Below are 26,529 nucleotides of genomic sequence, written 5' to 3'. Positions count from 1 at the left end.
CTCACAGTTTTTTTAGCATAAACAGAGCAAAAGATTATCTTTCTAATGCTGACAAAAGATTGAAAATCCGTTTGCGCCTTTTGGAGATATCGGCATTTGAAAACAACATTTTTTTCGAAGAAAATTTCTGATAACTCTGTAACCATAAAAGATAGAACAAAAGTTTCTTCGGCAAAAAGTTGCGCAATCAAAAGTTCTAAAAGTGCTCGGAACAAAGTTTTTGCGAGAAATTATCGTATAAAAAGTTATCAAGAAAAAAACGATTTTTCAGTACCACCCTAACTTTTTTGTTAAAAAAAATCATAACTCGCGAACCATAGGAGATAGAAATTTGGGTTCTTCGGCAAAGTTGCTCCAAATCGGTTGTTCTAAAACATTGTAGAACATTGTGTAGTCCTAAATGCGTCAGCAAAAAAGTTTATGTGCTGATCTCGTAAACTATATGGGCCACCCTAATTTCACATCTCTGAAAAAAATGTCTGAAAAATATGGAGAAACTTTGTCTTCCTAGATATGGCTTTGGGACCAATGTGCAGTGGTGGTATTATCAGTTCGTCTTCTTGGTCAACAAGATGTTGAACCTGTCGTTAGACGTTATCACGCCTCAACTCAAAGAGATCTCGGATACTTTAATTCGTCTTCCGTGCTAAAATAGGGCTATTAAAGAACTGCCAAGCCCTATATTAGCCGTATAACAGCTCTATAAGCCCAAAAAATCGAATTAAATTAATCGAACCGTAGAATACCTATAGGAGTTTACTGTTAGGAGTACAAACAATATAATTTGAAATATGTTGTATTTCTTGCCAAGCATACCATAGCTCTGAACCGGCCAAATCTACGGTAACGGGTTCGAGTTTGGAATATGACATACAATCCAATCCTCAGATCGTTAGTTCTGATAAAAAAAACGATGTGAATATTGTTCACCACATTTTCAATTCTCAATCTGATTTCTTGCTCGTCGAGTGACGTTAATGATAGATTTTATTTTTAAAACTGTCAAAAATGATGAGATTTTCAACTGGAACAGACCTTGCTTCTCAGGTCAGTGTTCTTGAACACTTCCACAGTTAATAATTGAGAGCTTAAAAAAAATCACAATTGACCATTTTTGCATATCGTGTGACAAATACAAAGATACTCTATGCCCTGGGAAATCGAGAAAATTTACATTACAAAAAACAGCGACGTGTGAGATTCGAACCCACGATGCTCAGATTAGTAATGCTGAAGAGCTGGCGTTTACCGCAACGGCTATATGGGTCCATAAACAAAAATCTACTTGATGAATAATGCTACAAAGTAGAGAAATGATGCATGCTTTTCCGTCGAACAAAGTTCACTATATCTATATTTCATAATATCTGAAGAATATTATGACTCACGTAACATTGTGGACAGATTCCTTGAAATTATTCCGACAGTTCATCCGTATTCGCCGACATAAAACAAGACTTCATTATTATTTTGACTTTCAACTATCTTCAACCTCTGTCGAAAGATATGATCACACGGCGACAAGTCGTGCAGATTGCCGCTCTGTTCTGATCTAGTTCATCCGGAGATGATAGACACGTCCATTAGAGCAATTTAAGTTCCCGTCAACGAAACTCCTACACGCGCTCAGCCTATTCACTATTGCTAAACCAAACACAGTAACCTATTCAGCGTAGTCAGCAGTCGTGAATCATTCTTCTATCCGCGGAGAACTGAGAAGACAGAAGACGCAATTATGTGCCGTGACTTGTGCCGCTTACCATTCCAAAGTGATCCAATTAGCACGCTTCTGTTGGCAATTGTACGCCGTCGTCGAACCAACAACGATCAAGGTTGGCTGCGAACCTTTAAGAAAACTTGTAAATGCAAAATAGTTACTTACTCGCGAAGTAGGCCAAAACAATCTTCTGCGCCAAGGCGCGAAAATATCGCTATGACTTTCTCCGAGCGATCATCATCAAAGCATGCTTTTCCTGCTACCTATAGTTTGTCGGCAATGTAGAGATCGCATTATAGACACTATACAGGATTCCATAGACTTGCGGAGACATGGTTGAGTTTTAAAATTTTAGTTTGTTGCACGGAGAAAAAAATATATTGTTCGTTATATTTTTTCCGGTCAAATTAACTAAATGTATAGGTTATTTTTATGATAACTATAAATATAGTTGATTGAAGATTATATTGTTAAAAATAACTTTACTTAATAGTTGTTAACGGAGCAAATATGACGTCATACGTGCCATGACCGACATTGCAATTATGACGTCATGCTTTTTGGGCTACACTATTTGATATTAGCTACAGACAGGTGTCTTCGCCTTCGCCAGTCTATGGTATACTATTGCGTCTCGAGTTTGCATGATTAGTGATGGCAAGGTGCGCCAAGCTCGCGCGAACGTGCGATGACGCATACGATAATGAATTCCATCCACCAGACAAGCATAGGACTGCGACTCCCCCAACTTGACTTCGAGTAAATTTACCGTTCAGTTTCGCGTTTGTGTTTGAACAAGCGGCGACGATGGAGCTGTTGTTGCGGCGATTGGTGTGAACAAGGTGTAAATTGCTGCGCCGGTTTGAGTTGATTCGGTATGCTTCAGTGGATTCCCCTAATGTCAGGGCTGGTAGCGAGTTATTTCTTAGTAAATTTATCGCTTTTTTGAAGCCAGTTAGTAAAAATTCCCTTTTTAGAGGCATTTCTATTACAGCAACTACTGGTTTACGACAATAAGCTACTAGTTTCAACTATTTTGAACCAAAATTACGAGAAAAAATAATTAATCGAACTTTTTCTTGAAGTTAGGTTAAAATTCAAGTTAGGTCATCCCTTTGCAACTTCATGGCAGTATCAAAATATTCGTTCAAAGTGTTCTTGTTAAGGAAGTTAATCTTTTACAAAGTTTTTTTTTTGTAATATTGTGTAAGTTAATTTTTGTAAAGCTAAAGGTTCCATTCTATAGTATCCAATCTGAATATCTCGTATTTATTGCTGTTTGCATTTGAGATGCAAATCTTGACTATACGTCCTCCAAATGCGGTAACACAAAACAATCGAAGGATTCCTGGCAACGATAATAGAAATCACCGCCGCCCTAGCCAGAAAAATCTATTTTTGACATCGCATTTCTTGTGAAAAATCTTACCGCATTTGGTGCTCCCGCATTTGGTATTTGCATTTCAAACGCACACAGCAATATCTTTTTTCAATCCAGCTTTTTACGCTGGCTTGCTATAATCTTTGAACCATCCCTTTCTGACATTCCTTGCCCACACTATAATTTTTATGGTTGGATCTAAGTAAGCTTCTCGACGTTGAAATTATTTATGTTTACAAATCAATGTCAAAAATTTTCTTCTTTTTAAAATTTGTAAAATTTGAGCGGCCCGCTTATTCCGGTATTAAACGAAAATGTAGAACAGCCGAGCTAGCAATTGTATTTTTGTTTATTTCAGTTGTACTATGGCTTGGTGCAGCAATCTTAGAAATTAAAGATTTGTAGATTCAAGGTGCCTAAAGCGATAAAATAAGTATAAAATGACTGATAATAATATGATAAGACGATATGAAAAACAAAACAAGAAACTATAATCAATATAAATACAGTGAAAATTTTTGACAGTACTATAAACGATCTGCAATCACTGCCTACTAAGACCAAACCACAACATTTGTGAACAAGAAATGTCAAAACTGAATCACCCCCACCAGTTTTATAGCTAGCGTAAGAAGCTAGATAGGGGTTTGATTACTTCATGGTGGAAAAAGGAATATTTATATTCTATTGTCGAACAATACCTTTTAATGTACGCATCCAAATCATTTTATCCATGAGATACACCCAAACTCTTGAGATTGAGTTTGATTGGTTGTGATTGCTACTCCAGTATCGGCAGATCAGCTACACTTACACAAGGAACCAATGATATCAAGCATAATTCTTCAATCGGACGTATCTGCAAAAATTAAAAAAAATCGAGATTTGCTTCGCATGGGCTTGACAATCGCATAAACCACTCGGCTAGGAGAAAGTCCTTTTGAGCAGTGGCGATTCCCTAACCTCAAATCTATCTGTTCTACGAATAGAAAATACAGAATGTTTACAACAAATGCGCATCTAATGAGTAGGGAATAGGGGAACTTACTCTACTCTCGGCAGTCTAAGCCGATGCCGCGCTTGTCTTGTGATTTTTTCGGACATCAGCAGACAAATTACGCGTTTGTTTGTTTACATTTATGCGCTGATCAATCCTTTATCGATTCACACCGATAGACTTGTTAAAAGCTTTTTGGAAACGTTTTTACAACGCTGCGAACATCTCTTGTCAGTGTGACTATTGTTGGCAGCCTCATTCTGTTCGGCAGCTTTCCCATAAGAGCTGCAAACGAATCACTTCGGCAGCTCCACTTCACAGGGCTGGTAGTAGGTCACTTTTTAGTGACTTGGTCACTTTTTTCGACCTGGCCTCTAAAAAGTCACTATTTCCAGCAAAAAGTCAGTAAAGTCACTTTTTTCAGAAAAATGGTCACTAAAGTCACTATTTTCGCGATCTGATGATAATAAAATTGCAGGCTGGGTTAGCTTTTCAAATACAAACAGCAATAAATGGATATTTCTTATTATAAAGACAACTATAGTGTGATTTGGAAATCAAAGTGTCAAAGTGACTGATTTTCTGGAAGAATTCACATGAATAATCCGTAGACATTTCCAACGGAAAATGTAAAAATTTTCTGGGAAAAGTTTTGGATAAGATTCTGACAAAACTCGGAAGGCAACTTTGGGATGAACTTTTTAGCCTAAATATTTTTATACATTTTGGCGAAAACCAGGACCAATATTTGACACATCTGCTGAAAAAATTATCAGTGAACTTTCTGCAGTAATCTACAGCTATAGAAGGTATCCTAAACCTATCTTATTAAAGTACATTATCAAAATTCCTCCGGAAGATAAGCATTGAGAAGAACAGCCAAAAATATCAAAAAGTTTGTCAGAAACTCGTCCAGGACGACCAGAGGCAAGTACCGTTCTTATTTATATTACGGACACTTAAGGCTTCAGTGAAGCACAACTAATCGAAACACATATAAATTTAATCGTTCTGCACAAAATTTTAGCGTAATCAGGCCTTGCAAACACTTGAATTTCGAATGGTGGGTGATGATTTGGATTCCAAATCTTTGATTCACTTTAATCAATAAAATAGTTCGGCCTTTTCATGATTTTTATTCCGGACACAACCACACTTTTGCTTCATATTCCGGTCACTTTGATTCGAATTCCGGACAGCTCTTGAAAAACACAATCAGAATAGTCGAATCAATAATTAAACGCACTAAGCCGTAAGAAAGACGCCAAAACTAGTTGAACATTGTAAATTTTCATGGATTGCCATTACAAAGTAGAGTGTCCGGGATTCGAATTAAAACGGTACTAGTTTTCCAAGAAATCATTTCAGAAATTACATTAGAAATTCAAACAAATAAACTATACATTTTTCCATTGATTAACCTTTATTGCTGTTTTTTTCTATGCGAAGTTGGTCAACTCTTTCATGTTTTTGTAGGAGAACTGTGGGTAAAATGAACAGGTTTGTGTTTTACGATAATTATGCTATAAATCTATGCAAAACACAGCACCATCCTTAATCCTATGACTAAGAAACTATTTCGACAACGCTAGCGTGATCTAGAACTGTCAAAAGCTAGAAAAGTAAACAAAAACAAAGTACGCCTCTCCGTTTTCTCATACGATGTAAAATTTCACTCGTGGAATTTAAGGTTTTTATGACTAAAATCATCAATGATCTATTGAACTGCGCAGCACATCATATCTTTAAGGTATTTATGATAAGACGACGGAAATTGAAAGTATTTTTATCTTCTGAATTCTTAGAACAAATGATTTGATTATGTTGATTATTTGGGGGTAAAATGAACCACTCGAAATGGGGGTAAGATGAACACTTTGGTAGGGCGAATACTACCGGATATCATTTCAGATTCCGAGAGTTTTCCGGAGAAAATACAAAGACAGACATGGACAGCCATCCAAACGGTCGCAACTAAACGATCCATTGATTCCGGAATGTCTGTGAGATACGCATTGATCATGTACTAGATGCCGAGAAACATGCCGCAACCCGTTCAATTTGAATGGTGTTCATTTTACCCCCACTGCATGTTCATTTTACCCCCAGCAGGTGTTCATATTACCCCCATTGTATGTTCATTTTATCCCCAAATATATGTTCATATTACCCCCGTTACATGTTCATATTACCCCCGTTACATGTTCATTTTACCCACATGTTTGTAGCATCGACAATGTAGAAAGAAATTTTCAAAATTATAATAATGTTGATAATATTATATTTCCATCACTCTACTTCAACTTGTTACATTGCATAAACATCCTTCTTCAATTCTGAGCTATTGAAAAAGAATCTGGCAGCTTCATACACAAGAAAACATGAAAATTGCTTAGGGTGTTCATTTTACCCCCAGTTCATTAGGTGTTTGAACATTGTTTGACTGATAATAATTCATCAATGGACCAATGTTCACCGAGTTCACTAATTTGACGTTTGAGCAGTGCTGAATTCACTCGTTGCCATGGTCACGTAAATAACACGGCACCGCTCAAACGTCAGATAGTGAACTCGTGCATCGGTCCATAGTGATATCAATGGCAGTTCGCTAACGTCAAATTCACTTGTTCATGAATTTCAGCAACAAATATGCGATTTCAATCGTTTGTCATTTTCAGGGTCGTATATCAGGCAAAACTTAAGGTTAGTCGCTACTGAGTTATATAATTGTTTTCAATTATTCATTTATCGCATGAGCAAATGAACGGATTTACAAGTTATTCAACAATTCCAGGATGAAGGCAAGACCTTCCTCTTTCTCCCAATGGTGATAGTTTTAATCTTGGTCTATTCATTTGCTCAAAAACAACGAGTTACACACTTGGTTACCAATCGCTTTTAGGGCGAGATCACAAGTTATGCAAGATTTATTGAAACGTTCAGTTGAAATATAGATATTCTAAATTTACGCATAGAATATTTGTTTTTAATTCTTTATGCACGCCAGTCTCATTTGTCTCGAGTTCGTCAACAATAAATTGTATTCTAGAATTGTTTATTTGGAAGAAAAGTGGAATTTTACGAAAATTTCATCACAAATTTAGCCTGAGTTTCTTTATTTTTGTTTTTGAATTTTTAATTCCGTCAGGTTTTTCTTTCAGAATGTTCTGTGATTCATTCACGATTTTCATCACAATTTTGTCTACAACCAACAATTTTCTTTCGATTTATTCCACTGATTTGTTAAGAAGTGCTTCAAGTAATACGTTTAGTTTGTATCTCTATTCCAAACTCTTCAAAGAATTTTTGCCAGTAAGCTCCTCATGAACAGGAATTAGCTAAAAATTATATCACGAGTTTGTTTTCCGGAGTTCGTGTATGGGATGTTTTTTGTTTTATAATTCATTTGATTGAAATCTGAAACATAAAACAGTAACTTATATCAAGTTAATGTTAGTCTCGTGAAAAAAATACGATAGGTCAAATCTTCAATTCGCCATCTTTTCGACAACTTATGGCAATCAACTTTTATACTGAACAGAAAATTTTAAGGAATATTTGAAATTAGGGATGATACACAAATTATGTCACGCTAAATTTCGACTTTTTGACCCCCCCCCCCCCCTTTGTCACGTTTTTTGTATGAGTCCTTCAAAATTTTTGTAAGACTTGTCACGCTTGGCTTGACCCCCCTCCTTTGGAGCGTGACGTAATTTGCGCATGACTCCTTACTGCAGTTCTTCACATTCTAAATTCACCCAATATGTAGATTGGTTAATATACACATAGAATATATTTTCATTTCTAGTCATTTTATGGCTAATTCTTGTTGTTTTGAAGTCACTTTTAAGTCACTTTTTGGTCACTATTTTGATCATTTTGGTCACTAAAGTCACTATTATTTTGCTGCCTGACTGCTACCAGCCCTGAAATCAGTCGCATTTTGAGGCGTGTTCATTTGAATTGCTGACATCTTTGGCGAAATTGTTTGTTCCGTCTCGGAAATCTCGTTAGCAGGTAGCTGACAGAACGAAGAATCATCTGAATGTTTTCATTGGTGTGTTTTAATAGTAAGATGCTGTGTATTTGGCGTTTGAAATTTGGTTGCCGATAATAGTCGCAAGGTGCCGAAGCCGTAAGTCTCCCTAGTTAAAATAGTTTATTTCAATGATTTAATGTTTGTGTTAGTTTGTAAATTTGCCAAAATATCAATTTTTAGTATCGTAGAACAGGTAAAAAGTGAGGTTACGAGTCACCCCTGCTTTTGAGTGTTTTTCTTTCAAAATATTTCGCATTAATGGAAATAAAATAAAACTGATTTTTAAGTCTTAGTACAATTAATTTTATTTAAAACCCGTAAATAACTAGTTTCTCAAATCCGTTCACCTCAATAACTATTTTCACATTACTTTTCGCTACCAGCCCTGTAACGTAGATCAAGTGGAACGAGAAATGGCTAGAGAAAATCCAATCGTTGTCATTTGTTTTGACCAGATCTTCGAGTAGACATCAATCAACACGTGAAGGTCAGCTGATCATCCGGCAGGTAAGCATCAGCATCCAGGAAATGAGTATAATTAGATCGTCCTACTTTCCGCGCAAAGCGTAAACAAACGAAGCAATCGTCGGTTTCACGCCTTCGAAACGGCATATTCGACCGGCTAACGTTAGCCTACTGTGATTGCCTTCCCCAAAGTCGTCTTGAAGAAAAGCGCCCGATGGGTATGCAACACACGCCTCACGCCAACCGTTTGCGTTGGCGATCGTCTCCCATGGCTCCATGGCTAATAAAACGTGTTTGGATTTTATTTAATTTCGCATTGCTGTTTAATGTGTGCCGTCTAACGAAAATAGCTAATCAAAACCGGATGAACCCCAGCGATTCCGTGTTTTTGTACTCGTACTGCCTGACGGTCAAGGACATTGGCGATGGCGAATGTGCTAGCCGATCCATTCTGTCTGACAAAGCGAACGCCGGACATGTGAGACGGAACAAGTACCATTGGGTCAAACAGAACCGATTCCCAAGTGTCGTGCTTGGACGGACAACTGCAAAAACAATCATGCAAAGTGGTCCGTCCAATCTGGAGAGCAGTTTTGATCTTGGAAAAATGCTAATTGCGCAAACATACGCTGGTCACTCTTGTTTAGCTGACATGCAATGTAGTCGTTATAAACGAAATACAACAAATACTTATAATATTACTATATTATATACTGTATATTAGGTAAATTATTTTAATGCTGTCACAGTTTTTGAAAAAAATCGGTCGAATTTTCTGAATATAATTCTGGAAAATTTCTTGAGAAATAACAGGTAGATTATCAAATATTTGTGAATTTCGAAATTCTTAATAGAATGTATAATGTTTTCTTGTGAAGCAATCTTGGTAAAAAAAAATCGATGAATTCTCGATAAACGTCTTGAAGCCATGTATGGTCTATTCTAAATTTGCTTGAGCTTGAAGCCAATTTAAAAGAGCTTACAATCTAAATTACTAGAAAAATGTTTCGAATTAGTAGACTACGATAAAAGCTTTTAGTGGGGCTTTCAATTTGCTTCTAGAGAAAAAATCTAATCATATTTCTAGCAGATTCTTCGAGTGATTTCATTTGAAATCCCAGCAAAAATACATGGTAATTTTGATGGAATCTTGTCGACAATCTGTAGAAAATTTTGTCTGGAAATTCGTTATGTAATAACATTTGACCGTAACTATTGTTTAGTCTCTGTTTGAAAACAAATAAATTAATGAAGGATTAATTCACACATAAGTACAACACAACATATAATTAAATTTGTAACGTTCTCTATCCATGTGTGGAGGACGTCACTGTTCGAGCCATACAGGGTGACGAGGTTTCGTTTTAGATGTTTGGGTCCTGACGTCAATTGAGTATTCCGGGAGCAATTTGAGGTTTCCGAGAAGAAAAGAAAAATAAAATTGATTTATTTTTTGGGAATTCCGAAAGAAAAGAGAAGTCCATAATTGCAATAAAATGGAGATTTAAACATTAGTTCTTGAAGCAAACTGTGTATTTCTGAAAAAAAAATCGATGATTCTTGAAAAATGCGGATTACAATGGAAGGAATTTTCAACTGATATTTTCCGCGGAAAAAGATTTCTGGAGGATGCTGGAAGTTCTGACAAACAAGATGGGGTTTATGAAAGATAGCTGAGAATTTATTGAGGAACATGAAGATTTTAGAAAAAAGCTTATAGGGTTTCGTTCTACTTCATCGTAAGCGCTATTATTCGTCGTATCAAACTTTAAATGTTCCACTACGGCGGATATTCCAACTTACTTGCAACATAGATTCATTTTCCAAGTGCAATTCTGTGAAAGCTGTTATGGTTAGTACATTTGAACACCAAAAATGCAATAAAACTACTGTATTTCGGTAAATAACTTCAGTTCAATTATCCACTTTGCACTTTTTCACCGACATTGCATGGACGAATACGATTTGAGAGAAATGCTTAACGATCGACTGAGCCACACCACTTTCCAACACAAGTTTCTTCCCGCCTCCATGGGGGACTTACTTCGCCGGGCACATATTTTCACTATGGAAAACCTTCGTACTTCTTCACTGAAGGTTTTCATTCCAATCACACGCCGTAAAACTTCAATGAATCATCAAATTTTACGAAATTTCTCCAACCGCCGCATATAATTGAGAATGTAAACAAAGTTCAATCCGTCGTACTGAGAAAAAAAGCTTGTGCGCATCAATGTGTGCGCGACGCTTGACGTAAAAATACAGTTCCTTTGATTGTGTTGTTTTCGCTGTACTGTGAGCAAATGCCATAATAGGCCTATTTAAATGACGTCTCAAATCAGCTGATCGGGAAGCACTTTGACATTTCTTCTGTGAAAATGACAGGCCCGTGTTAGCACCGGTCCTCCAACGATGTAAACAAATGCATAGACGGATCTGTCACATGAAAAGGCCTATTGTACGGTCAAAAGGAATTGTGTTCATATGTTTGGGCTGAATTTTGATGACGGACAATTAATTTTAAAGGAAATTAGTATATTCCATCATGTTGGAGGAATGGAGGGAGACGCCCGTAGATCTATATATTCCAGTAAAACATTTTATTAAAGCGTTGATATGTTGTGTTTTAACCACTCAATACATCACAGTGAGCTGTAAATTGTGAGACGAATCTGGAAACTGATTGCGACGGAGTTGAAAACGATACGACGGATTGAGAATACGGTAAGATGCATTTTCTTTGCATTATTTCCAATAAGAGATCAAGATTTATCAAAATATTATTGTACAATGCTAAAGCCGTTTTGAGAAAGAATTGTTTGGCATCGGTTTGTATCAGCATCATTCACTGCAATACTGGGAAAATTACAGTTCTCACTGATCAATGCTTAATACGATGGATACCAGCACATCACCCTATTTATATTGTTCCTAAAATCATATTTCATTAAGAATCTGATGGATTTTGATGCTTATTAACCAAACTCCAAAGATGTTGGTGGAAAAAGAGGAGTTTTATGATTTCTTGACAAAACTAAAGAAATAAAGAATTTGTTTATAGTAGTTGATTATCAGAAATAACATTACTCAAATTGGAAGGGAGTCACACAAACAATGAAAGAACATGATGGATGGAACCGCTAGCGAACAAACAAGAGAAATACAATTGAGGACTAACAGATGATAATATACATGAACTACACAATCAAAACTACAAATACTTGGCTAATGTCCTGGTCATGATTATGTCTTGAAGGAGATGGAGATTTCAAGAGCAAACTGAAATTTACTGTACTAAACGATTTCCTTGTTGCTGCCTAGAGATAACCAATTTTTACTGGACCAATCTAGCTCTTGCCACTTTTTCTGCAATTCCTCCAAGATTTCACCGCCGAGTACATTTACATAAAGCACCATTGTACTGTGTTTTATTTCGTCGATTTCATGCGCTTTTTGAATAGCCCCCAAACCGTTAATTTTAGCGATATAGTTTGTTCGGAGAAGTTTCTTGGCGCATCATTTAATGCAAAAGTTGTTTGTATGTATGTATGTATGTATGTATGTATGTAGGTAGCCACCAATCCTTGCTTGAGTCTTGCTCTGCATGCGGCTCCACTCAACAGTAAGGTCAAATTTTATTACCAATCTGCATTCAACATATCGCTGTATGAAGGGCCAAAAGGGGGGTGGCGGACCCGTAAGTAGAAACACTTACGCGAAACCCGCGGGAAATAGAGAATCTCCTTCCAGCCATATGATCCAACAGATTGAGTATTAGAATTTGCAATACTTGTTGAGCTTTCCACGGAAAGGTTTGTTAGAAGAAGGGCGCGTCAAATCTTTTACAACTGTTGGAGAGAAAAGTACTAGACGCGAACGACTAACACTTTTCCTCCTGACTCCGATTGGCACTCCACTTCATTGTCCAGTTGTAAATTCAATGATGCTCTGATGCTCCCTCCCTTCCCAAAACATGATAAATTCAATTATAGTGATATGTTATATAGTAGAACAGATTATAATATATATAATAATATGATAATAAAATATGAAAATAAAATGGTAGTAACAATAAAATATGATATGAATGCATGCAGTATTATATCGGTCGACATATATTTTTCTTTGGATTATTTGTCCTACTGATGAAATTAGGCTGGTCGAGGGAAGAATGATACAATCAAACAAATAATTTGAATAAAAATAAAAAATCAGTGATTTGTTAATAAAGTTTCCTGATACATCAAAAACAAAATTCCAGCTTCCATATGTTTAGGGAGGACAAACAAAATAATATTACATCAGACGCTTCGTTTCATTCGCTGTATCCTACTGTAGTAAACAAGAACAATTACATTAAGGTCATTGTAGCAGCATATAGTGCAAGGATTCGTGCAAGTGATTCGTGCACCTCCACTGGACTAGTAGCTATAAGGAATGAAAATTATCTGTTATTTTATGAGCCAAAGGAATTATTTGTATACCTATTTATTACCTATGAACAGTAGATATAGTACAACGCTACACTATGTGTATGTATGTAGGTAGCCACCATCCTAGCTTGAGTCTTGCTCTGCATGCGGTTCCACAGTATCAGTACAGTCAATTTTCATTATCAATCTGAATTCAACATACCATTGTATGAAGGGCCAAATGGGGGACCCGTAAGCAGAGGCACTTACGCGAAACCCGCGGGAAAAAGAGAATCTCCTTCCAAATATGAAAATGATCCAACGGAAAGTATAACGAAATTTGCAATATCTGTCAAGTTGTCTACGGGATGGTTTGTTATAAGAAGGGAGCGTCAAATCCATTACAACTGTTGGGATAGAAGAACCCATCTACAAGGATGTTACGGTTACTTCTACCCTTGACTCCAGCTGGCACTCCACTCCATTGTCCAGCTGTAACTTCAATGATGCCCTGATGCACCCTCCCAATATCGCATGTTATATGATTCAATTAAATGATTGTTATGTAATAAAATTAAATACAATAATTTAAGATATAAAAAATAGGAAATCGTGCTACAACTCGATGGTTTGACCTAGAATCCATGAATGAAAGTTGATTATTATTAAATACATAATAACCGATTGTTCCAACAAGCCTGAAAAAATACAATAACAATGTATATGTAGATAGTCACCATCTTAGCTTGGGTCTTGCTCTGCATGCGGTTTCACTGGTTAGCAGAGTTAATTTTCATTATTAAATTGAATTCATAATACCATTGTATGAAGGGCCAAAGGAACTGTAGTGAACCGGTAAGCAGAGACACTTACGCGAAACCTGCGGGGAAAAGAGAATATTCCTGCTGCAACTTCAATGATGCCCTGATGCACCCTCCCAAATCCCATATGTTGGGAATGGAATGGAATAAATATAATGAGATATACATAAGAATGTAAATTTTGTTCATATATGATGTATATATTGATGATACAAATGATTTAATCAAATGAATATGATGATTTCAACTTTATTGAGCACACTCCAAAATAAGTAGGTAATACAGATGAACAAAGAGCTGAAAGATGCAAAGCAATCATTAAGTTGGTATCTATATGTAGACTTCAAAATGATCAAAGAAGTTGATCATTTAATAGAATAGGATCCCTGCAACAATTATGATGAAATATAACGCAATGCAAAAAATGATATATAAAACAGTATATTATGTAATACAATATAAACATAAAAAATAACAATATAAAATAGAAATACAACAAACTAGCAATAATGTATTGAAAAAAAGTGAATACTACACCATATACTATAAATGAGCACAATTTTATCTGTATTAATGAAATGGAATAATGTTTGTATGTCATATAACTATAACTATACTATGTCATATAACTATACAATGTAATGTAATATAATATAGTATAATATAATATAATATAATATAATATAATATAATATAATATAATATAATATAATATAATATAATATAATATAATATAATATAATATAATATAATATAATATAATATAATATAATATAATATAATATAATATAATATAATATAATATAATATAATATAATATAATATAATATATATAATATAATATAATATAATATAATATAATATAATATAATATAATATAATATAATATAATATAATATAATATAATATAATATAATATAATATAATATAATATAATATAATATAATATAATATAATATAATATAATATAATATAATATAATACAATATAATACAATATAATATAATATAACATAATATAATATAATACAATATATAATATAATATAATATAATATAATATAATATAATATAATATAATATAATATAATATAATATAATATAATATAATATAATATAATATAATATAATATAATATAATATAATATAATATAATATAATATAATATAATATAATATAATATAATATAATATAATATAATAAATATAATATAATATAATATAATATAATAATATAATATAATATAATATAATATAATATAATATAATATAATATAATATAATATAATATAATATAATATAATATAATATTAATATAATATAATATAATATAATATAATATAATATAATTAATATATATAATATAATATAATATAATATAATATAATATAATATAATATAATATAATATAATATAATATAATATAATATAATATAATATCATATAATATAATATATATAATATAATATAATATAATATAATATAATATAATATAATATAAATATATAATATAATATAATATAATAATAATATAATATACATATAATATAATATAATATAATATAATATAAATAATATAATATAATATAATATAATAATATAATATAATATAATATAATATAATATAAACATAATATAATAATAATATAATAATATAATAAATAATATAATATAATATAATATAATATAATATAATATAATAATATAATATAATATAATATAATATAATACAATATAATATAATATAATATGATCTATATAAATAAAAATTGAGTGGTGTTTGTATGTCACGAAAAGGCCTGAGAACTGCCTGAAATGGTTTGGGAAAGTCTTCGTAATAATCGGAAAAATGGAAGAGGACTTATGTGTTATTTTGTATGGGAGATTATATGACTTTTTAAAGCAGCCTACTAAATGGCAAGAAGAAATTTGCCGGGATCACTAGTATAATAAAATATAATACAATATTATATAATATAAAATAATATAACATAATATAATATACCATAATATAATAAAATACAACATAATATAATGTCAAACAATCTATACCCATTAAAAAGGAAAATAAATTGGAAAACCAAAATTTCACAACATGTTCATTAATGAATAAATACAGTACCATGAATTTTAGCCCCTTAAAAAAAATGTTAATCCTTCATTGCGCCACGTACGAGATATCTGTTGCTCTTCCAGCTTCACTGAAATTCAAGTATAGAGCGCTGCATATGACGAGCCTAACCTCACTTATTTGACAGCTGCTGGTCCTGTTGTTTACGTTTCGGACTTAGTCGTTTTTTCCATCATTTTTTCATCTTCGCATTTCTATCACCAGCATGCTGATGGTGACGATTTTCCACGGTAGGAAGATAGAATAATACGATCCGTGGGTATCTGCAGTGGATTTGACCTCTCCTCGCAGAAAACTTGCACGAAATTAAGAATGATTCGAAAAAAGTACTAAGTCCAAACTGTAAACAACAGGACCAGTACCCGTCAAAATTGATGCGTGACGTCACAGTGCAGTGGAGTATAACAAGATCACATTATTTATAGCTCAACATTAAAATCACTTCATTCAAAGTCTGGCGGAATGGGCTATCGGAATAATTTGAACATACCAGATTGAGAGATATTAAATCGTTTGGCAGTGCTGGGACTGTAAATATATTTATATCAATAAACAAAATGAAATAAATTGCATTACAGGAAGAATCGACAAAACTCTATTGATTCTATTAATAAACAGTAATTGAAAACTCATCTGTTTTTTGCACCTAATGAATTTCAGAATGATCAAAGAAACTAAAAATATTTTGCAAGCGAATAAGAACGGCACTCGAAGGCTTGAACTCTCTGTTAAATTTCCGTTGCCTATTCTTGGGCCAGACTTTAAATATAGTGACTGTACTCAACATCACAGAGCGAGCCTACACAAAACGATGTTGGAATCCTTCTGGTCAAGCAGGGAACATTACAAAAATGGTTTTTATCATAAGGGGGAGGGAGGGGAGTTTGTATAAAAGTGTGACACTACGTGTATTAGTTATTGCAAAAGCGTGACAAAGGGGGGCAGGAGGTGGGTTTTAAAATCCCGAAAAGCAATGGACTTTATATATTTTAATCTTCCCACAGTCCCACTACCGCGTTGATTCGAAGTTTCCGGATGCCTCGAATCCCGGGCACCGGCGTTAAATCATCAAATTATTCTTTTTTCGACGACTTTTATGCATGGAGAATGCAGAAGACATGTTAATTATGGATTCTAGGCGAAAATATCGGAATTTGTTCCAAACCAGTTTCCGACTTTCGAAGCATCCGCCACTTCGATGCAGTACGGTATTGAATCTAAACACACATGCAATAAAATTTATTTGAAGCTAACATAGACACTGATACATGTGCAAGGAATTTCACGGCCAATCGGCGGAATTCTCTCTCTTTCGCTCCCCAACAAAATCTGGAAACAACAATGCCAGTACCTGTCAACTTTGACGGTACCGGCACCGCTGCCCTCAGATTCCCCGGAGGAGAGAAAGAGAGCGATTTTCTGATGACGTCACCGTGCAATGGATAATTGATAATAAGAACTCTCTCACCCATATTTCGCCTTTCTCACGTATCATCATCGCCGCCACTCGTCGAGCTCACTTTTTATATATTCCCTTCGGTTTCATGTTGCATGCGAAAAAAAAGCACACACTAATACATCCACCAGCACGTTTTCTTCACTTTTCGGCTCAAAAATTCTGATTAATTATTGATTGAACAATGAATTTATGCCGATTACACTAATTTTCACAATCACCGATATGCAACTGAAACTCCTTCATAAACATAACACAAACTGTCGCGACGAATTGATCGAATAATAATGGAAAAGGCTCTTCCATTATGCACCTCCGCAAAACACTTCCGATCGCGCCCGCGTTTCAATCCGAACTGATTTAATGCAAAAGTTGTTTGTCATGAAAAAAGTTCATACAAAGCGCATTAAAAGATGCGCTTTAATATATCAAGAAGCTTCTCCGAACAAACTATATCGCTAAAATCAACGGTTTGGGCGCTATTCAAAAAGCGCATGCAATAGACAAAATCCAACACAATTGTTCTAATTTTATCTTGGTATAGGGTAGGTGTACCACCCAGACAACCAGAAATCGCATGAAAGTTCAGGTTATAACTCGTTTATTCATACTTCTTCATTGAGAAAACAAGGCCTTTCATCAGGGTTTTCTCTAGGAGTTCAAATGTAAATTTCTTTTGGAACTATTTCACTATTGCTACAGACGGGGATTTAACAAAGGATTATCCAGATTTTGCACCAAGCATTTCTCAAAGAATCCCTTGAACAGCAATAGTGGGATACTTTTTTTAAAATTTTCGATCTTTAATGACTGATATTCGAAGTCCTCCAGATATTCGTTTAGGAAATCATGCCAGCATAGCTGAAGAAAACTTTCTATGAATTCATAGAATGATATCTTAAGCATTTCCTGAAAAAAAGAGCTTTAATTGAATTCGTTCTGGAAATTATGAACGATGAGTATTACGAGAAAGAGCTGGTGTTAAGAGAAAACTGGTGATTCCTAGAGGAACCGAGCTTTGTCTCCTGTAAGTTGAGCTTCTGGAAGAATTGTGAATATCTTTATCTTTGGAACCCAATCACGGATTAATCCAGCAGATCCACCAAAGATTTATCCAGTTCTCTGGAAATTACACCATCATATATTTCAGGAATGCATACAGAGATTTTTGTTTTCAAATTTCCAAAGAAGAAGAATGTCTGAAGCCACTCCTGAATGAATCTTTGCAGAAATTCTGTAAGGTAGCATCGGATTGAGTTGATTAAATATTATGAAGATGACGAATCAAATCTGCTATTTCCTGGAGCAAGCTTAAATTTCCTCGAGAGATCAAGGTATAGCCTGAGTGATGATAACTGAAAATTAACTACGCTAACGCTATAGCCTAGTGATAACTGAGTATTCCTAGTGTTAACTGAATATATGAAGAGGAAGCTGCGATTTTCACAAGATATCTGCTTTGTGTAGGAAATTGGGCTTCTGGGAGAAGATCCAATTTTTTCAGAGTCCAGAAATCTTATAATTCCTAGGGCGTTTTTGAATTTATAGATCAGTTGATAACTCCAAGCATCCTTGCAAGGATACCCTCTGGATTTTGCTCCAAGATTTCTCTCATACTTTTCTTAGGTCAAACTTCCATGAGATACTCCAATATACTTTTTTGAGTTTTGTGAGTAGGCAACTTTGACAAAGAAGGCTTTCAGTTGAAAACTGAAGAAATATTTGTAGAGCAATAAGCTTAGAAGTAGGGGGCCTTCCTTAGCCGAGTGGTTACAGTCCGCGGCTACAAAGCACAGCCATGCTAAAGGTGTCTGGGTTTGATTCCCGGTCGGTCCTGGATCTTTTCGTAGTGGAAATTTCCTTAACTTCCCTGGGCATACGATATACGAATGCAAAAATGGCAATTTTGGCAAAAAAGCTCGCTAATATTTAGGTGTCCACTTTCATAAATGAACAGTCCTTAAGCTGAGAGGTAGGCTCTGTCCCAGTGAGGACGTAATGCCAAGAAGAAGAAGAAGAAGAAGCTTAGAAGTAAACTATGTTCTTTTAGGATTGTAATGCCTAGAAGAAAAAGGAGGATAAATATTACATGTATGATCCGAAGTATTTAGAGTCTAAAGTGTTTTCTATCGACAGTTTTATAAAAATACTCTTAGAGTAAAGTGGGGCAAAAGTTCGAGTGGGGTAAGAGTTTCTTTTTAAGATTTCAAGCTCAATTCAAAACAAATCTTATAAATGGCGTGGTGGTTCAAATGCTATTTAAGTAAGAGACTTTCAATCCAAATATCATAAAAATCGATTGAGATTTGGAAAAGTTATGGCTATTTGTTGTTTTTCGATGTGAATATTGTAATTTTTGGTCAAACTTTCGTTGCATGAAATCAATTTAAGATAAAATCTTTTTCAATATTTTATATAAGGGCGTTTCTAGGCCTATCATAAGGTTGCTTTGAGGTGCATTAGTTTTTGCATAAACGCTTGAAAACAATTTTTGGCCCATAGTGGGGCAAAAGTTCGACCCATGCACTATGGTCGGGCTCCATATAAAGGAGCGGCCAAAACTACCAAAACACTTTTTTGAGATTTTCATGGTTTTTATCATTTTAAAATATACCTCACGTATTATATTATTATGATTCTTGATTGAAATTGAACTAAAATTTAAATTTCGTTGACTTTTATGACGTCAAACTGATTGAAGTCAAAAAAATGAAAAATGTAACAAAAAAATAAAGTACAAAATTCATATTTAAGGAATGAAATATTTTCCCAAAGCTTTGCACTATCTGAAAGCTTATGGTTCATCACTTTTATCGAGCATGAAGATGAAAAAAAAAATTTGGTTGAAGCTTTAATACTGTTCAATATTACACTTTATTAATTTTGAAGATTTTGAACATGAAACTCAACTCTTGTCGCGTCATGTCGCCGCAATTTCGAATATTACACTTCAAAATGCATCTTTAGATCTCACAAAAAAACGTAAAAAATTTTTGCAGAAATTTGCTGATGAGCTATTTGAATAATTTAATAATTTCATACATTTTGACGATATTTTTCATACAAAGTTGATAAAAAATATATTTAACCACTCTTCATACATATTTTGATCAAAGTCGTTAAAATACAAACACAATTTGTGCTTTCATCCAAGTTTGATTGCATTTCTAATAAAAAAAATACCTAAAAAATAAGGTTACGTTACGTGTGAATAATCCCTTCAGAAACAATAAAAACGCCAAAAAAACATATTCAGATTACATATTTCATCGATTAAGGCGATAAAACTAGTTTTGGCCAAACTTCGTTTTTTTTTCGACCATTGTGCCATGTATAAAATCACGGAAAAATTTGCAAATTGCCTAAAATCCACATATTATCTTCAAATTTAGTTAAATTTGTCTGATCGTGTGAAAACTGTAACCAAAATTTTACATTTCCACTTAGTTTTGCGAAAAACTACTATTTTTGAGTATATTACAATCAATTCGGTTTTGCGCAATTTTTTGATGAAAATTTAGTGTGTATTTTTCGTCAAACTTAAGTTTACGGCTAGTGTAAAGTATGCCTGTCATAAAAGGATCGATATTTTGTGTTTTAGCCAGCGAACTTTTGCCCCACACTAGATTCGAACTCTTGCCCCACCGGTGGGGCAAAAGTTCGGATAAGACAATCAATTTTGAAACTGTTATAACTAAAAATGGGTAAATATTTTGACACAAGTTTGTTCAGCAAAATTATAGCCAATATGTTGAAGGTTCACTGTATGGTATTTGTTTTGTTTTAACTGCTATTGTTATTCTGGAAACTTTTAATATACCACTATATATAGGTCGAACTTTTGCCCCACCTTACTCTATTACATTACAATTTCGATCTTTTACTCTTCGCCTTTTTGGCTCATTATCTTATGTCTTTTGAAACTTCTGTCTCTTTGACCTTTTTTAAAGATTCGATCCAAACCAAAGCACGAATAGATCACAAAACTCATATCATCATAACTTTCTATTGGGACATTTTTTTGTCGGACTTATTGCGTTTCCCACTTAAATTTCACATCAGAAGTTCGGCGAAAGAGGAAGCTTCATAACGTCCGACACGCATAAAGTATCATCGAAAGAAAGAGTATTGTTTATGAATTTGCGTCAATGCGGAATCGTCATTCCAACACAACTGGCGTAAACTGTGGGTAGGGTACAGGTATTTGCGTACTCCATGCTAAGGGTGTCCTTCATCTTTATTGATGTCTTCTAGAAGTGAACGTACAAAAAAAGAGGTACAATTTGTGCGATGAAATAACCTAACATTTGCGCAAATTGACCTTGGTAAACCAACAACAACTGCAACAATACAAGCTTCTGGTGCTAATTATTCAGCTTCTATTAGAAGCTTTTCTGACTTCTTCAAAGATTTTTAGGGCCATTAGATCTAGTCTCTTGTCCGATTGAATCCTTTGAAGAACAATGCATCCATCAAAACAAGATTCATTTAGGTTAAGTATCGAAATATCCTCGTCTTCAATGTGTCTATTTGAAGTATTCTAGATGTTTTGAAGAAATTTATCTCTTTAAAGCATCCTTCTTTAACCATGTGTGACTCCTTCAAGCGATTTTGCCTGTCTCGTCTAACACGTATTTATCAAATCGCACACTTTTCTAGGAGCATTCAATAAATGCTTGATCTAATCAGCATAAAAGTGTGGTGCAAATAATGTGCCCTTTCGCGAGTACCAATAAATTTCTCCTTCCCTTCTCAGCGGAAAGAGACGGAAAAGTCATTGACCACGTCATCGCTACTATGTTGGGTGATTTGTTTATGGACTGAATGATTTATTTTTATCTGCACTTTGACTCTCCACTTCAAACTGTCCATAATCATAACAAAAAGAGCAGCACGTTTCGCGTTTGTTAGCTACCTATATAGTGGAAGCACATTGAACGCTTGGATCGTTTTCCGTGTGGATAATTGGGCGAAATGTTCTGCTCTCCAGTTCAGCCTCCGCCAGCAATGGATGAAAGAGCTTTTATGCTTCAATTAGACCCAATGTCAACAATGGGACACGGATTTTTCTTCTCTTTACGTCAATGGCGGCGCGCTGGTGTTCCGTGACGTTTGGTCGTTTGTTAGGGTTGATACTGCTCTCTGGTCTGGACGATGTTATAAACGGGCGTAATTGATGGGTACCTAATGTTTGTGTTCCGTTTTTATTTTGTTGGGACGGTCGAACCATTGTATTATATTATGTTGCAGAGATTTGTTTTGTCACACGAATTGAAAGGGTAACCTCGGGTTGGTGCGTTGTACCTTTTTGCAATTGAGTAAAAAATTATTCCTCTTGACACAAAAAAGCCTAATTATTAATTACCAATGAACATCCAAAATAACTACGATTTTTTTTATTTCTTTTTCGTTACAGGTGCGTATCCGTTTATATACTATCGGCTTATTGTCACAGGTAATTCCATAAATATTGAGTAATCTATGAAATCATGTTTAATTGTAGCATTTTTCCATGACGTTCATGATTCCAACGTAAACAAAACGCATGAGAAAAAATGTAAAATATAATGAAACGAGCTCACCAAGGCACATAATAAACACAATTGGAGCATGGCAATTGCATAATATGGCATGTATGCTTCAATGATATGGCACGTAATCTAGGGGGAACGTCCCATGTCATATATACAACATATACTTTGCAATTCTGATGGTACTTCGTACCCTTTTGATAACATTTTATGATATATCTTCAAATTGTGTGCTATGTCGTTTGCAATCAATGGGATTTTAATAGTATTTTGTGGGATTTTAATAAAATTCCGATCATATTTCTTGATACATTAAGAGTGCCATGGTGTTTGGGAGATTTTCTATCATCTGTGGGATTACAATTGTATTTTGATGAAATTATGTTTTAGAGAGTTCTCATGAGTATCACGTGTGTGTTAAAATTGTGCGTCCCCTTTCTAGCCGTATCCCTTGCTGTCGTTGCTCATCATTCAAGTGTTCATGGTAGTACTCATTGCACCTTTCAATCACCGTACGCCAAGAATACCACCATACATTTCGGCCCACGGAACAGAGTCATTAATCGTATACAGAATCTATAAGGTTTGTAGGTATCTACGAGGCAGTTATCTTTATCAATCAAATGTAGTGGAACTGTTGAAACGTATTGACGTGAAGTCGGTGAGCTATCTTCGAGCCCCCAGTAAAGCTGGTCAATCACATCATGCCTATCATCGCTAGCAGAACGTGTTTCAATCACCATCTCCTATAAAATAAAAGTAAATCGTGTCTTGTAGAGATTAAAAGGTCACGATATATTTCATTATTGCGCACAAACATCAGATCGTTTGGCGCCCAACAATATCATTGGGCGGCCCCAGCTGTGCTTCCCTGTGTCATCATTCATTGTTCTACGGATAAGGCCTTTCCTGAACGTGAATGCCCAGAATTCACATCGCCTGATGTTTCGGGTCAGAAATAGCGATGACCCTGCACTGCGCAGAGTAACTATACTACTTACTTATACGTTACGACAACTCAGCTCAACAATTTTCGTCCCCTCCGAGGGACCGGCTCGGCTTATCTGGTCGGCAAATTCTGCGGTGATTTTTTTACTACTACAGCGGTCGGAAATCAGCACTTTAAACATTTGCTGAGGATTCTGAGCTTATCAACTTGGCTATTTTGAAAACAGAAGCATTCTTCGTGTACGTCCGTTCTGCAACAAATAACTTTTAATGATTAAGCGTGGCATTCGCTGACACTAGCAATATTTGAGTGGAAAACCCTCAAAAGAATAACAACTTCGAACGCGAGAAAGTGAATCTGGAAGAACCCTGCCCCAACAGAACGGATATTATTAGGAAGAGAACGCGCTCACACGATCTGCTCCAATTAACTTCCGCAATTCATATAACGGCCGACGAGCGGTTGATTGGTCACCACCGTCCACTGCTGCCGTTGCCTCTGATGGCCGTCGTTCGGGGTAACATTTTCTAGCGTGGAACAGGGCAACCGGTTTTCCGCTCTTCCGCTATCGATTCGATACACGAATCCAGGGCTGGTTGCGGGTCTCTTTCTAGAGAAATGGTCAGTGTTTTAATGCAAGTCCCACATAAGTCTCTATTTCATTAAATTCTATGAAGATGTATCACTTATAGACAATGTCCGAGAAATTATCAAAGAATATCTACAGATCTCCCATGTTATAATAGAGCTTATCTAACGAATCATTCTGGATTTGATGCGAGTAATTTCGTAGGAATTACTATTGGAAATTCATGTTTTTCGTTTTTTTTTATGGGTTTGGTTACAATTTTTAAAATTTCCCGAAGTAGGTCAGGAGTTATTACGGATTGTTTTGTGGTACCAAAATTGACCATATCATAACGGGTATCTTAAAACCCTGTTGAACTAGTAGGTTGGCGTCTTCGGCAAAGCTATTCAGTAGGCCAATATTCTAGAACAGAAATGCAGGAAGTTTCTACTTAAAGCTTAACATTTTTCGGGAAACATAAGAGCTTTTCCCATGTGATTGAGAAGTGTTTTGCCTCCCAGAATTATGTAGTGCATAGCATAGATTTTCACACATCTCGTATTAAGGAAATTGAAAAAAATTTCTCAAAAAAGCTTGTGAAGCTTTCCTCTAAAAAATGAAGGAATATCCTAAAATTGATCACAGAAGCATCGAAAATCATTAAGATTGGTAGCTTCTCACAGTAGGTTGAAAAAATATTAAAAAAAAAAACATCTACTCGTAAGTAATTTTACCAGATAACTTTGAAAGCATCTGCAAATTTTCGGTTAATTTCACTCAGAAACTGAGAAAGCTTTCCCCCAAATCTTGAGAAGCGTGGAAATCATCTAGCCGAAACTCGAGAAGCGTCTTCTAACATCTTTTTCTGGAAGTTTGGGATGCTACTCCCAGAAGCTTGGAAAGCTTTTCTCTCATACTCGGTAGCTTGGTAAGCTTCTCCCAGACACTTGGGAGCTTGGGAAGCGTATCCCAGAAGCATGGGAAGCTTCTCCCATAAGCTTGGGAAGCTTTTACCAGAAGCTCAGGTACCTGAAGTTTGGGAAACTCCTACCTGAAGTTTGGAAAACTTCTCCCAGAAGTTTGGGAAGCTTCTCCTTGAGCCTTGGGAAGATTTTCCCAGATACTTGTGAAACTTCTCCCAGAAGCTTGGGAAGCTTCTCTCAGAACCTTGGGAAGCTTCTCTCAGAAGTTTGGGAAGCTTCTCCCAAAAATTAGCGAAGCTTCCCCCAAAAGCTTGGGAAGCTTCGCCCAAAGGCTTTGTAAGCTTCCCCCGGATGCTTAGGAAGCTCCTACCTGTAGTTTGGGATGCTTCTACTAGAACTTTAAGAAGCTTCTTTCAGGAATTTGGGAAGCTTCTCCCGGAGTATCAGAAGCTTGAGAATCTTTTCCAAGAAGCTTTGGTAACTTCTCCCAGAAGTATGGAAAGCTTCTCCCAAAAGCTTGAGAAGCTTCTCCCAGAAGCTTGGGAAGCTTCTCTCAGAAATTTGGGAAGCTTTTCTTAGAAGCTTGGGAAGCTTATCCCAAAAACTAGGGAAGTACTCCAAAAGGCTTGGGAAGCTTCGCCCAAAGGCTTGGAAAGTTTCCCCAGAAGTTTGGGAAGCGTCCCTCAGAAGTTTAAGAAGTTTTTTCCAGAAGCTTGGGAAGCTTCTTCCATAAGTTTGCGAAGATTTTACCAGAAGCTTGGGAAGCTCCTACCTGAAGTTTGGGAAGCTTCTACTAGAACTTTGGGAAGCTTCCTCCAGAAGGTCGGGAAGCTTTTCCTGGAGCCTTGGGAAGCTTTTTCCAGGAAACATCTCCCAGAAGTATGGAATGCTTCTTCCAGAAGCTTGAGAAGCTTCTCCCAGAAGCTTGGAAAGCTTCTCTCAGAAGCTTGAGAAGCTACTCCCAAAAACTAGGGAAGCTGTTCCCAAAAGTTTGAGAAGCTTCGCCCAAAAGATTGGAAAGCTTCTCCCAAAGGCTTGGGAAGCTTCCCTCAGAAGTTTGGGAAGCATTCCCAGAAGCTTGGGAAGCTTTTCTCAGAAACTTGGAAAGCTTTATCCATAAGGTGCGAAACTTTTACCAGAAG

At 35.3% G+C, this 26,529-nt stretch overlaps 1 protein-coding gene across 3 annotated transcripts in view; it reads left to right on the top strand.

The window, feature by feature from the left end:
- LOC5578387 (mannosyl-oligosaccharide alpha-1,2-mannosidase IA) overlaps nt 1-26,529 on the top strand; it is a 217,026-nt gene that overhangs the window by 95,103 nt on the left and 95,394 nt on the right. The window lies entirely within an intron of this gene.

Source organism: Aedes aegypti, chromosome 1 (genome assembly GCF_002204515.2).
Source record: "Aedes aegypti strain LVP_AGWG chromosome 1, AaegL5.0 Primary Assembly, whole genome shotgun sequence".
Taxonomy (NCBI): domain Eukaryota; kingdom Metazoa; phylum Arthropoda; class Insecta; order Diptera; family Culicidae; genus Aedes; species Aedes aegypti.
This window is presented reverse-complemented; position numbering and strand designations above follow the sequence as displayed.